Source organism: Pinus tabuliformis, chromosome 1_2 (genome assembly GCF_031772625.1).
Source record: "Pinus tabuliformis cultivar Carrire ecotype Pingquan chromosome 1_2, CPIR1, whole genome shotgun sequence".
Taxonomy (NCBI): domain Eukaryota; kingdom Viridiplantae; phylum Streptophyta; class Pinopsida; order Pinales; family Pinaceae; genus Pinus; species Pinus tabuliformis.
This window is the reverse complement of record NC_142298.1, coordinates 1,031,109,778-1,031,123,135: the sequence shown is the minus strand read 5'-3', so window position 1 is coordinate 1,031,123,135 and position 13,358 is coordinate 1,031,109,778. Positions and strand designations below refer to the sequence as shown.

At 37.0% G+C, this 13,358-nt stretch overlaps 1 pseudogene; it reads left to right on the top strand.

Annotated features, from left to right (window-relative positions):
* Positions 1–2,276: 2,276 nt before the first annotated feature.
* The window catches only part of LOC149209640 (serine carboxypeptidase-like 31), a 76,012-nt pseudogene continuing 64,930 nt past the window's right edge, over positions 2,277–13,358 (top strand).

Below are 13,358 nucleotides of genomic sequence, written 5' to 3'. Positions count from 1 at the left end.
TGAATTAGATCAGAAAAAGATACCCAAAACGACTCTTTGAAATGTTGCAGATGCATTACATAACCCAAAAGAAAGTACCCTATAGGCATATGTACCCCATGGACATCTAAAATTTGTTTTGTCTTGATCTTCTGTTGCCAATAGGATTTGGTTATATCCACTGAAACCATCAAGAAATGAAAAGTATTTCTTCCCTGCTAATTTATCTAGTGCTTGATCTATAAAAGATAGTGGAAAATGATCTTTCAAAGTAGATTTATTCAATTCCCTATAATCATTGTACACTCTCCATTTTCCATTCCTCTTTGGAACAATCACGAAAGGTGAAACCCATTGAATATATGATATTGGATAAATAAATTCAAATTAAGTAACTATTGTAATTTGTCTTTGAAAATTTCTCTCGGATTAAGATTCATCTTTCTCTGAGGTTGTCCTACTGGTTTGGCATTTTCTTGGATATAAATATGATTCATACATGTTTTAGTATCAATTCCATTCATATCAATGTATTCCCATGCATAAGTAGATGAATGTTTTTGTAGCATCTTTATCCACTTTCTCTTTTGAAATTATTCCAAGATATTATCGATATTTAATGTTTTACCTAGAAATATTTCTCCTAAATAATTGTCAAGCTTTTCCATAAAATGAAAAGTCATTTGATGAGATGATAAATATTTAATATGACATTTTTCTTGAAAACTCTGATCTTGTTCACAATATGAAGAAGAATCATTAATGTTCATCAAATTTATTAATTAATATTCCTTCTCTATTTGTGAAAGAGTAAATATTGGTTGAATATCATCAAAGCCTTCATTATCATCATCTATCCAAACTTCACTTTCTATTTTAGTTATTGTTTTTGTAGGTGGATCCAATGTGTAAATTATAAATCTTGCATCAATACAATACCATGACACTGTAGGTGGGGTTTTTATCAATTACTCTGAATTATTAGCTGAAGCTGAACTCGATTGGTTAAGACTCGTACACACCTCACCGAGCTATGTTAATTTAATAACTAGATGAGTGTAATCGTGTGCTTTTATATATATTGAAGTTAATTTTAAAATAAAATAGGATTGATATTATGAAGGGTAATTATATTTTAAATATAATTATGTGTACCCATGATATGTACCATATGTAAAATTATCAAATTGATATATACTTGCCCTAAAAAAACCAGGCGATAGTGGGGCCAAATATGGAATTGGAGCATGTAGCGTAGAGGATATTGGGTGGGGAAAAATCTGGAATTGGAGCATGTAGCATAGAGGATTTTGAGTGCTTTCAAATTCTCAAAAGAAGGAGCATTTTACACTGCGTGCAAAAACATTAAAGCCCACGGACAAAGACAATTGTACTTGAAGCACTGTAATAAATGGGATCGCCGTGTTCCTAGCAATAAGTATCTAAAGAAGGATGAATGCCTTTGTTACAAAGATATGAAATTTACCGTTGGTAAGCCCACGTGTCTTTGATCTCAACACTTTATATTGATTAATTATTAAAATAAACAAGTCGTGATGGCACTTTTGTACTTTTGGCTCTTTAATCAATGAAATGATAAATAACATGTTCAATATGATAGCCAATCAAATTGAACATAAATAAATAAAAATATTGTCAAAACATACAAAATTTGAATGTGCAAAATTAAACTATGGAAATTTTGTACATTTTTTTAGTCAAACCCAAACTAATATGGATTTGACCAAAAACCCAATACAATATCCACTCATCCACATAAAAAATAATATATAAAATTTAATATTAATCCACACTTAAAAAAAAAATCACTTTCAAAATTTCAATTCCAATTTCTCCCTAATAGTAGGATAAATTCTCTATTTTGTATTCAATAGAACATTAATTCTATTAAAAGATAGTAATGGTCGACTGTTGTCTATAATAAATGAAATTCCACCACTGTACCTCCATGGCAATCAAATCGATATCATCTCTAAGCAATATCTGAGCATTATGACACGTAACAAGCTCATCCTCATTTAATGACAAAAATCATGTTTGCAGTTTATCTTCTTGAAGTCATAGCCCCAAAATATAATATGTCCAAATTAGGCAACATAACTCACTGAAAGAAGTCCAATACAACTAACAAAGGCATGTTTGGAGTGATAAATCATGATGCATTAATAACAATCCATAAACTTAATTACTTGGGCTCTGGTACACATACCTAGGAATTTATAGAGTTTCCTTTCTCCATTGATTTCTAGAAAAAATTCCAATGCCACCTAGTTGCAATGAATTCTCCACATTCTGGGAAACCGATTGTTGTGTCGTTGTTGCTTGATGAATTGATTTTGGGCCAAACTTTATGGGTGCGTCTCCTAACCTTAAGCCCACCCATCGACATCGGGTAAGGCTTAGGTTATTGCTATATATAATGAGTTCTTCATGTTTGAGAAATATGTAAAATTATAGCAAAGTTCTGAAGTTGATTGACCCACAGTTGAGAAAATGTATTGCAGACAAACTTGGTGGATAGTTCTAGGGTTTCTTCTTATCTCTCTGGGTATAAATCAAGGCGAAGCCAATTTAGAGAAGGGGGATGAAGCAACAGAATTGGATAAGGTGACCCATTTTCTTGGGTAGCCGAATGTTGGATTCAACCATTATGCTGGTCATGTGATTGTGAATGAAAAGCAGGGAAGATCTCTCTTTTATTGGTTCTTTGAAGCTTCTTCTCAGAAACAGCAGAAGCCTCTCGTTCTATGGCTTAATGGAGGTACTCATCAATTTCCTCTTGGCCAATATTGTATCATATTGCATTAAATATGCATTCCTAAAATAATATCCAACCAACACATCTATTCAAATGCACCACCCTGTAGGTTGATTTCTCATAATGATATATACATGTTATATATGTTTGGAGTAATTGTCACACTCATTTTATTGAAAATCAATTAAGCAGACTAAAATAAACAAACACATTTATTCAAATACACCTTCCTATAGGTTGATTTCTCATAATGATATATACATTTTATATATGTTTGGAGTAATTGTCACACTCATTTTATTGAGAATCAATTAAGTGGACTAACTGTCAATCTGAGAATGAATCAATTAAGTTTACTAATTACTATTTTTGGAATCTGGATTAGTTGTCTATTCAAAACAACATAATGATAAAGGTTTGAAAGTTTACTGCAAGTTTTGATATAACTAAAACTTCAATAAGAGGTTTTGGTGTAACTAAAACTTCAATAACCAGTGGTTCGTTTTTGTTTATATTCTCGACTTTATGTTATGATATTCTGACACATAGGAAATAGTTAAGTATAACTTTGTCTAATGCAGAGTTAGGTAAAGTGTGTTTCTTCATGGTGTACTTTTATAACTTATAATCCGATGGTCACGACATGTTCTAAACATGAAGTGATTCGACGGTTTATTCTCTCCTCGGTATTACCGACACTTGATCCGTGGCTTAACACCCGATTGGTCCATGATCTCTATTTAAAGAGCATGGAGGGTCATATGTAGAGTAACCATTTACGAGAGAAGCTTATGTAAATTTTCTTTCTTTTATTAATAAATTGCCAGAAGTGGTCGCATTGGCTCAGGCCATGGACTGTTTCCCTCTTTGAGGGTTTTAACCACGTCAATAATTCTGGTGTACTGATCTGTGATCTGTTTATGAGCGATGTCTTTTGGTGTTCTATATAACGAACTTACCCTGTAAATTCCTACATGGTATCAGAGCTATTTGAGGGCCGCATCCATTGGTGATCCAAATTTGAAGCCGGTACAACTGCATCTGACTGTTGTTTCCTAGATCTGTTGTTTCTAACTACTTTCAGGCTGAGAGCACTGCTCTATTGTGTTAGGAGCATCTATTCCAGTGAGCAACCCCTTTCGTTTCACGCGAAAAGGTTTCTGGTAGCCCTAGCTATGTCATTTTTAAGATCTGAAGGTATACAATGTTTATTTGCAGTTTTAGTTATTAATCTCTCTATTTATTTAGCTCTCTGTTTTTTTATTACCAAATCTATACTTTTCATTTCTGCATTTGCTCTTTGCCTTACGACTCTGTGCTATCTGGGAAAATTAGAAACAAAAATGAAGGATTTTTCTCATGTGTATGCTCTTTTCCACTGCGCCTTATTGTGATCTCGGAAAATCAGAAACATTAAGGAAAATATTTAGTTTCCGGCAAAAGCTAACTTCAAGCAATAAGGGTTGTTTTTTTTTTCATGTCCATGTTGGGTTGTGTGGTTTTTTGTTTTGTAGGCAAAAAGAGCTTTTTCAAGTAAGCACACGCCGCAAAGCTTCAATGACTAAAAAAATAAAAATTCCCCCTTCCTCTTTTCCAAAAATTACTAACCTTTTAAAGTAGCTCACTTGGTCTAAAGTTACTTTATGAGAATAGAGGTCTTGGGTTCAAGTCTTTCTTTTTGTTGAATACTTTTTCAAAAAACACATGTAACTTATGTTTTAAAGTTACTTTATGTCAAAGTGTTTTCACCCATTATAAAAAGTGAGTCACTTATAATTCTAAAGTCTCTTTATATTTTATTTAAGCTACAATTTAGTGAGTAGCTCATAAAGTACCATTGTAAAAGTGAATTTCACTTATTTATAAAAGTGGGTTACATAAAATATTTTTTAAAGTAAGCTAATTAGATTAAGTTTGGAAGGGGGGGAGGCGAGGGGGGGATTTTTTTAAATATGTCATTATCATTTACTTCCGCACATTCACGCATTTCGACGACATCTTCAATAACTTTTCTTCAAAAAGCCATAACTTATTTATCCGGAAGCCATTTTTTTTTAATTGGCTTAATTTTTTGAGATCTTTCCATTGGAACACTTAGTTTCATCATCTACAACTTCAGTTTCTGTTAAAATGGAAAGTCCATGCCAAGTTATTGTTGACAACACCAACTACTTCCAATGGTGGTCCTACATTGTGGATTTACTTGGAAGTAAATGTCTTTACAGAATAGCCTCAGGCCAAGAAATTAAACCTAAAGATGAAAACAAGGCAGCCAAATGGGAAAATAGGCAAGATCAAGCACGTGGGTTAATAGGGATGTTTATTTCTCCAGACTTTAGATTTCATATAACAGAACTTGATGTTAGGGTCCTATAATAATATGATTCATAATTTTGAATTGACTATGGTTAGTCTTGTAATATTGTACATACTTTTGATTTCTACAAAATGTTTTTCATATTAAAAATTAAAAAATGCAAAGAGGGTATATCCTAAAAGAATAATCAAAGGACAAAAGGAAATAGAAAAGATCAAAAAGTGAAAAATATGAAACCCAAAAAGAAATAAAATAGATCATGAAAGTGTGCAAATTCAAATGCCACTACCTTTTATTCTTTTTGCAAAATAAGGTTGTGTGCAGCTTGTCAGAATTGCCACAATCCATGATGGTCAAATAGCTTAATCTTGACTTATTCATGCTTTAAATTTTATGTTGATAGATAGAGAATAAGAATCTAGCTAAATTGTTTAGCCTTGGCAGATTAGTAGTTATATAGATAATAAAAATAAGCTCATCAGTTTAATTTGAGCCATTGGAAGTTATAAGGTTAGAAATAGATAGTTTGCTTGTAAAAATAAAAGGGAGTAAAGGATCAGCGAGCTTAAATGCACCCAATAAAGTGAAGAAAAAATGTTAGGATAAATAAATGGTAGGTAGAAGAAAGGTTGCAAATGTACAAGGTTGCTGAGTCAAAAGCATATTTATCATGCTTAATCCTATGTTTCACGTGCAGGAGCATTATGAAAAAGAAAAGATGTTCACAAGCTGGTTTAACTGATTTCCCCTCATTTCACTATGCCCCCACATGCTTATTTGTTAATTTCCCCATTATCCCTTTATTAGTTATAAATCCCCTTTTCCTTTCATTTTGACCCTTACCCCTTGGTTTCACACATTTCCCTAATAATTTCTCTTCAAAAATCATCTCCCTACCTAAAACACCTTTTCCCTATTGTGAAACCCATTTCTCATTGCAAATATTACCTTCCCCTCTCATTAATTTCCCTATTTCCCTTCAAAAACCCATAACAATGCCCTTATCCTAAGTTTTTATCCCCCCGCATTATCCAATTAATTTCCCCGCTTTATATTTTCCCGACAAACCCTTTGGTAACCCACCAACCCTTGGTACGGTTAAAAAACCCCGCCACATAACCCCTAGTCCCACTTTATTAATCCGTTCTTATATTTAATCTCGACCTTATACACTAATTAATTACAATTTGTTGTAACTAAACCCCAAGCCCTGCAAATCCATTTCCCGATTCCCTCCATGTAATTTAACCACGTGACAGCCGTCCAATCTCCTACCCGAAGATCTGACGGTGTGCATCCATATTGCGTGGGTTCACCGTCCAATCGATAGCAGCTCGAGAGCACGTGAAGTTCGCAGTTTTGCGTGGCCGTTGTTTTGCTACGTGGCGGCCCCAGGCTAAATTGCGTGCTCGCGAAAAATACCACCTAGCGTCCAAAAGCGGTGCAATGGCCCAGAAAACCACCTCCCCTCCCAAGCCAGAAAACTGCTCACTGTTCATTTATATTTTCCGCGCCAAAATGTGACTGTTACCCATTAAAAAGCCGGAAAAGCCCAAATTTGCTCTTTTCACTTGTTTTTCATTGCAACTGTTGCTCAAGCTATTTGTGACACCCTGGACCTGAAAACAACTGAATTGACCACCGTTTGCCGCCTGAAGAAGCTCTGAACACCCAATTCAAGCAACCAGTTCACAGTTGAAGCCATTGTACCCTCTGCATTAACTATTGAACCCAATTTGCAAGCCGGAGCGCCAATTTCCAGGTATTCTTGGAAAGACCAGAATGACCCTTCAATTTGATCTAATTGAAAGCTTAATTAATTGAAATAAATTATGAAATTCCCCTACATTGAAGATAAGCTTATTTGTATACCCCAAACCCTCCTTTTACAGTTTGTAATTCCTCACTCACTGTACCAGAAACTCCTAAAACCTATACAAACCTAATTCATATCTCTAAACCCAGTTATGGCTTCCCAAACCTTCCTGGACGTGAGACCTCTGCAAACTCCTCTCCTGGACATCGACCACTTTGCATTAGCAGACATAGATTTTCAAATAAAGGATACTACTTCCCCTGCTTACCTTCTAAATCTCCATTGCTGGAGTAAAGATAGATTCTTAAACCAGAAAGATGACATCCACTTTTGGGAATCTAATTTGCCCAAATATTTGTTTCCAGAAGTACACCCATTCCTAGAGATCATCCATTTCTATCATGCTTGCTACATTCCTAGCCAAAGCGCTGTTGTCACCCCTAAACAGCAACTGTTATTTACCATCACTACAGAATCTATCAACTAAATGCTTCAGGTCCAACCAAGCCCAAATGAGACCCCACTGTCTATTGGAGACTTGTTGGACCTATATGTCAAGTTAGACCTGGCCAAAATAACCCAAATTTTCAAAACTTTCATCATAGAGGAATGCCATACTCCCATAGATAGTCCCCCTTATGCTGCCACCATTTTTTCAGAAAGGGGTAGACAGATTATTACCATGCTCTCTTGCATCTTAGGATATACCACAAATGAGCATGTGGATGAGGTTGTCCTGGCCTTTCTTTCCATCTTTAGCCCAAGAAAGCCTCCTGTTGTTATTTATAACTATGCTCAGTTCATTGCAGATAGGATGCATGAACAGTTCACTAGACTACCAACTAAGAGAGTTTTCAAGTATTCTTCTGTATTATTTCACATGTTTTTATATTATCAATTAGATAAATTCCCTATCAGCATCCAGAAGCTGGATACCAAGGAAATACAAGGTTAGTTATTTACTGGACACCCTTGATCCAAAAATGCTCCACTGCATTCACCTATAAGGACTTCATTGATTCATTTGTCCATCTAGTCATGGACATGCTAACCAGTAGTCCTCAACCCAAAATCAGCCAAGAGATCAAGAGGGTCTTATAGTTGGCCAAGAACAGCAAGGTTGGAGACTGGTATCTGTACCAGAACCACACAGAGATTAGAGTTTATGGATGCCAACTTGCCTCTTACAAACTGCCAAAATACCTCCCTATGAGGATATTTTCACTAGAATATTTTAGGGAGATCATCAATTTTGATGAAATCAACTTCCTAGTAGCTAGGAAGAAAACCTAATTGAAAATGAAAAATCAATTGGGCCCCTTCATTTGTAATAACAAAGAAGCTGGACCAGAGGCAGACAAGATGTTACATCAAATGAAGTTCAAAAACAGCGTTATGTGGCAGTATGACCCTCATGGAGTCATAAATAAATTGAGGATCAAGGTCAAATTGGGACTTTTCATCCACCATCCTAGACCAGATCTTGAGAGGTTTTCCAACCAATCAGAGTGGTTGGAAAACACTCTAATTGACATGGATAACACAATGGTGGATGTAGAAAATACACTAATTGATGTAGATAAACAAATTGATGAAAGTTCTTTCTTGCAGGTTCTAGAACTAGGGGAACCCATGAATATTCCTACTATTTTATAGACCCCAGCAGATGAGGAGAGAAACCCAAAGAGAAACAGGGAGGAGGGTTCTAGTTTTGCTATGGAAACCACATATGAGCAATTTGAGCTTAGGAAAAGGCCCAAGTCGAATCCTATAACTGAACCAGAAGAAACCATTGAATTGGTGGAAATCACTGACATTGATACAATGGTGGAAATAAGCAAAGGCACAACTGCTTCAGGAGAAACACATCAGCCTTCAACATCTAACACTCAACTGATTGAGAGACAGCTTAGTGTTGAGGTTTCTTCTTTCACCAGGCCAACAGATAGAGAAAAAGACATCAAGGACAGATACAAGGAAATCAAATTGAGAAATGAAAAGTTGAAGGTTGAAACCTATGCTTAGTACTTCAAGCATACACCAGCAAATCAAAGTAGGTTGATGTCAGCTTCTGACATCAAAGCAGGAAAAATGCAGGTGTCCTTCATGCAGCCAACTATTCAGCAGCCAAAGACATTAGCTGACTATAGAGAAAACAGACTTTGAGGTGTTGGACAGGGATGTTCATCACATTGACCAGATAGAATTCCACAAGGAGGCAGGAGATATTATCTACTCCACCTTGACAAGAAAGGCCATCGCTGCACATAAGCTGCAGAGATCATTAGACAACATTACAACCCAATACAAATTGGAAAAGGCCTCCTCACAGGCCAAGGACAACAGGATCAAGTCATTCGAGGACTTGGTAATTAAGCTGGGACATGATCCCAATGACATCAAAGCGGCTGAGAAATTGATCAAGAAGAAGAATGAGGACATTGCAGCTCTTAAAAAACAACTAAAACTTCCTCATTTAGAGCACCCACAGACCAAATAAGTCCTGGAAAGACAAACACATCAGGAGGAGATGATGAACCTGGTGCTACAATTGAATGATCAACTAAAGGAGATGGAAAAGGAGTTAGATAGCTTGATACAGTTAAATAAGTTAGTCTGGAGACTGCCCCTGCCACTGTTATCCCAACAATTACTACTGCAGTACCTTCCACTTTGGCAGCATCATTATCTCCTACATCTCCAATGGTTACAACACTACCAGCTTCTACAACGTCTACATCGGCAACAGGGTTAACAGATGATCAGGCTAGCAAATTGGTTAAGGCAATGGAAGACATGTCCATTCAGACCACATAAATGAACAAGCTCAAATAAAATGTGACCAATCTAGAAACTGACTATAAGCTTGCACAGATTATGCACAAAGAGGAAGTGCAGAAATCAACTAGGATGAATGAAAGAATAAAAAACTTGGAGAAGGAATTGACTTTAAAGGAACCCCTTGGATAGGCTAAGGAACAATTATGGGCCAATATCATTGACTCTGTCAACGATATTTGGCCATCCATTTAAGTAATTTTTGAGCAAATTGACTTGGTGAAAGAGGCTACAGAAGCCTACAGAGAGTGAAAAAATAATTGGGAGATATGCCAGAGGAAGCAACAAGGATCATTCACTTCTTGAACTCCAAAAATAAGTATCAATTTTAGGAATTAGAAATACCTGACAGAACAGGTACAATACTGGAAGTAAAAATGGTCCTCACCGAGAGGAATTTAATACTAAAACTTGAAGACAGGTTCCAAACCATGCAACTGGTTACAAATAGGTTCATGGTTAAATTTGAAGTTTTGAGGCAAAAGGGTTTGCCCAATCCCTTGGTAATAAATGATAAGTTAATTCCAAAAGAGGACTACAATAGAAGAATTAGAGAAGTGGTCATGGATCAAGTGAACACTTCATCTATGAAGGGAATGCTAACTGGCAAGGTCCTATACCAAACTTTTGAGAACTTTTTTTACCTCCAGCATGAGGTAAAACACCTTTTTGTGAATAAGCCCACTTTTGCCAAGTACATGGATGTAAATGAAATTTATAGGAAGATGATGAATATCTAATTACCACATGCAGACAAATAGGAGAAATTGAATGACTTATTGTAGAAATACACAGTCAAATGTAAAAATGTACAGTAAGGGTGAAAAGGCATAGTCAAAGGATAATGACAGGCCATATTAGCTCTGATATACAAAAGGATTAAAAATGGATTCAAAATACTTTCAAAGGCTGCAAACACGCTTAAATGCATGTCAAAGGATCCATGGAAGCTGTTAAAATCCCCAAGTTTTGATTAAAAACCTTCCACCGAATGAAAAAGTTGAAAGAGGAAAGCCCTTGGAAGGGCGGAAATACACTATCGGGAGGCACAATTGCTCTAAAATCATAAAAAAATTCAAAAAGCAGGCTTAGAGGTCCGAAATCATATCAGCCGTTGGATCTGGCCGATCAACGGTCCAGATCGCGTCGGCATATCGCAGGTCGGGGGATGGCAGTGGCAGCGACATAATATATCGCCGATGGGCGATCGCCGATATCGCATTGGCGTTTCCAATGGAGCATGGCCTTTTGCATATATATGAGTGATTGCTGATGGGCTGGACCCGACGGCGGTATTAAATTCCTTTTGTTAAATGTGCGGGTCCGCAGCAATATCGCTATCGACGTTTTTAAAGGGGGCGGGGCTTTTAAATAAGACATACCTCCGACCCGATGGGCCGGACTCGACGGCCACACAACACTCCATTTCATATTTTTTCAAGTACGTGCCCCTCGCGTTTTCAATGTATTTTGTGTATTTTCTTTGTATAAAGAAAATACAAAGGGAAGCCTTGGGCAAGTGCCGATTGCGATGGAGTTCGGACCCGATGGGTCGGACCCGATGGTTTATGAGTCATTTTTCATAAAATGTCAAATCCGCGCTTGAGCCATTTTCAATGGTTTCGGGCGCATTTTCTGTGTATTATGAAATATGAAGAAATACAAAGGAAGCCTTGGCAAGTGCCTATTGCAATGAATCCCGGACCCGATGGGTTTCCAAAGCAAAATGGTAAAATATTTCAAGTCTGCCAGAGCCATTGTTTTATGATTTTGCAGCATTTTTACGTGTATTCTCAAGTATAGAGAAACAAAGGATCGGCCAGCTTAAGGTATGCATTGCAGCCCAAATGACGGACCCGATAAATGATTAAGCCATGAATGAACCTTTTGAAGTCCAAGTGAAGCATTAATGGGCGGCAATGAGCAGTTTGACAATATTTCATTGTTTAATAAGCAAAACAGTGATGATGGAGCCATTTTAATGTTCAGCCACTGCAATTAAACAACAGTATGGCCGAGAAGGAAGCAGGACACCACAGATCCAGACAGAGCATTCAATGGTTATGGGTTTCACCCATATTTCATTCCACTTGCCCAAGGAGGACCACAGAGAGCCAGAGAGGGTCAAATCTATTTAAAACTCAGACAGATTTGTATCAGAGGCCCATTTCTGAATATAAATATGGTTGGTGGCAATTTATGGGCTCCTCCACGCATTGTTTAACAGAGATGTTTTGTATTATAACACTATATATACTAAGAACTCAGATGTAATCGGATTGGATGAGTGTTTGATGAATGAGAGCTTATTGTAGCCTTTTAACTTCTGGAGACTGTTAATACTATGAAACCTGCAGCTTCTGGTCTTGATTTCCACTAATACAAGCTTCTTTTGCTATCACCTGCTCGCTTTTCACTTCTTCTATGTTCTAGGCTCTGCCTGCTTTGCATTTAGTTGATGTGCTGTGAATATTTGGAATTTGAGGGGCTGTCATCCCACCTCTATGTTAAAATTTAGTGGTTCATTGAAAACTGCTTGCAGGTTGCTGTTGTTCTAATACCAGAGCTGTCATCCTCTCTGTATATGGAATAGTAATCTTGCAGACCTTCTAACTGGTTGTAGCTGGCCATCACAGAGCCTTGTGCATCTGCTGGTGCAATCAGTCTTCTCCATCATCACTTTTACTTTAAGCTATGAGTAGTTGGTGGTTGAAAGCCTTGTAGTTTGGGGGTCTTCACCTATGTCTGGGGTAAATCATAGTAGGAGTGGTTATCTGGCTTAAAGGTGCTACACATCTTCCATTTATCCATCATTTTATCCAACAAAACTGTTGAATTTTTAATGTTCCTGAGCATCACTGATATACAACCTAGGTGAGTTTCTTGGGGTGATAACATTAATTGGCGCCGTTGCCAGGGAGAGAAGAGAATTGGAGCTCAAGCTTCCATGGGAAGAACGACATAGTTTCAAGCTTTGATGACAGACAAGGTTTGAACATAGTATTGGTTGTAATCTTCTGTCTTGCGACTCCATTGGTGGAAGACCATCCTTTGGTGACTCCACGTTGAAGTTTTGGCTCAGTTTGTGAGGCATACTAGAAGAAATCCACAGAAGTCTCCAGCTGAACCATTGCATGACCCTGAGAAAATTGTTAAATCGAAGAAATCATCATAGAAAGGGGCATCAGGATCAGGTAAGCCTAAAAACTCTAATTTATCTCTGAAAAATGAGTTCATAGCTAAAGAATCACAGCTTGAAGGCTTAGAGCCCAGCATTGTTAATATAGAAATTCCTTCAGAGACTAATTCAGCCCCTTGTGCAATTAGTTCCCCTTTGAATCTCAGTTCAAAGAGAGCTTCCCATACTGTCCAAAACATCCCAATATCTGTGCCATCCATTACATTATTTCCTACTGCTCCATCTGCTAGTGTTTTTCCACATATTCCAAACATGGCAGGACAACAAGCACCTACTAGGATTGAAAGGATTGTTGCTGCTAGATATGGACTTTTGGTCTTGCCCACACCTTTAAATGCCATGCCTACAGGAGAATATCAAAAATATATGCCCAAATTTACTGGAACAGAGGGAGTGATAGTAGAAGAACATCTTGAAGCCTTTTACAGTT